General features: G+C 42.0%; 1 non-coding gene across 1 annotated transcript; it reads left to right on the forward strand.

Annotated features, from left to right (window-relative positions):
* Positions 1-1286: 1286 nt before the first annotated feature.
* LOC148555564 (small nucleolar RNA R71) lies at positions 1287-1394 on the forward strand. The gene has a single exon (XR_015887305.1). It is a non-coding gene; the product is annotated as a small nucleolar RNA R71 (small nucleolar RNA).
* Positions 1395-1949: the final 555 nt, after the last annotated feature.

The raw sequence follows: 1949 nt of genomic DNA on the forward strand, positions 1-1949 counted from the left end.
ACTCTCCAACACCAAACTTAGAGTTTGGATATGGGAGTTCAACATCAAACTTAGAGTTTGGTTGTGGCCTCCCAACACTAAACCTAGAGTTTGACTGTGGGTGCTCTGGTTGACTCTGCTTTGAGAGAAGCTTTTTCTGCTTCCTCTCCATGGTTGCAGAGGGAGATCCTTGAGTTTTAAACACAAGGGAGTCCTCATTCCATTGAAGGACTATTTCACCTCTGTCAACATCAATCACAGCTCTTGCTGTGGCCAGGAAAGGTCTTCCTAGGATGATGGATTCATCCTCTTCCTTTCCAATATCCAGGACTATGAAATCAGCAGGGATGTAAAGGCCTTCAACCTTTACTAATACGTCCTCTACTTGTCCATATGCCTGTTTTCTCGAATTGTCTGCCATCTCTAGTGAGATTTTAGCAGCTTGCACCCCATAGATTCCCAGTTTCTCTATTACAGAGAGGGGCATGAGGTTTATTCCTGAACCAAGGTCACACAGAGCCTTAAAGATCATGGTGTCTATGGTACAAGGTATTATGAACTTTCCAGGATCCTGTCTCTTCTGAGGCAATGTCAGTTGATCCAGATCACTTAGTTCATTGATGAACAAGGGAGGTTCAACTTCCCAAGTATCAATACCAAATAATTTGGCATTCAACTTCATGATTACACCAAGAAACTTGGCAGTTTGCTCTTCAGTAACATCCTCATTCTCTTCAGAAGAGGAATACTCATCAGAGCTTATGAAGGGCATAAGGAGGTTCAATGGAATCTCTATGGTCTCTAGATGAGCCTCAGAATCCCTTGGTTCCTCAGAGGGAAGCTCCTTATTGATCACTGGACGTCCAAGGAGGTCTTCCTCCTTGGGATTCACGTCCTCCACTCCCCTTGTAGGTTCGGCCATGGTGCTTATGTCAATGGCCTTGCACTCTTCTTTTGGGTTCTCTTCTGTATTGCTTGGGAGAGTACTGGGAGGGATTTCAGTGATCTTTTTACTCAGCTGGCCCACTTGTGCTTCCAAATTTCTAATGGAAGATCTTGTTTCATTCATGAAACTTACAGTGGCCTTAGACAGATCAGAGACTAAGTTTGCCAGATTAGAAGTATTTTGTTCAGAGTTCTCTGTCTGTTGCTAAGTGGATGATGGAAAAGGTTTGCTGTTGCTAAACCTATTTCTTCCACCATTATTAAAGCCTTGTTGAGGCTTTTGATCCTTCCATGAGAAATTTGGATGATTTCTCAATGATGTGTTATAGGTGTTTCCATAAGGTTCACCTAAGTAATTCTGAAAGCATGTCAGAAGGACACTTTTTGGTCAACTGTTTGTATCTTTCCCAAGCTTCATAGAGGGATTCACCTTCTTTCTGTCTGAAGGTTTGAACATCAGCTCTAAGCTTGCTCAGCTTTTGAGGAGGAAAGTACTTGGCTAAGAAAGCCGTGACCAGCTTATCCCAAGAGTTCAGGCTGTCTTTGGGTTGAGAATCCAACCATAATCTAGCTCTGTCTCTTACAGCAAAAGGGAAAAGCATGAGCCTGTAGACTTCAGGATCTACTCCATTAGTCTTAACAGTATCACATATCTGCAAGAATTCAGTTAAGAACTGAAAAGGATCTTCAGATGGAAGTCCATGAAACTTGCAGTTCTGCTGCATCAGAGAAACTAATTGTGGTTTCAGCTCAAAGTTGTTTGCTCCAATGGCAGGAATGGAGATGTTTCTTCCATGTAAATTGGAATTAGGTGCAGTAAAGTCACCAAGCATCTTTCTTACATTATTATTATTTTCGGCTGCCATCTCCTCTTCCTGTTCGAAAATTTCTGAAAGGTTATCTCTGGATTGTTATATTTTAGCTTCTCTTAATTTTCTCTTCAGAGTCCTTTCAGGTTCTGGATCTGCTTCCACAAGAATGTTCTTATCCTTGCTCCTGCTCATATGACAAAGAAGAAGGCACAG

Source organism: Arachis ipaensis, chromosome B6, assembly GCF_059453495.1.
Source record: "Arachis ipaensis isolate K30076 ecotype BB chromosome B6, ASM5945349v1, whole genome shotgun sequence".
NCBI lineage: Eukaryota > Viridiplantae > Streptophyta > Magnoliopsida > Fabales > Fabaceae > Arachis > Arachis ipaensis.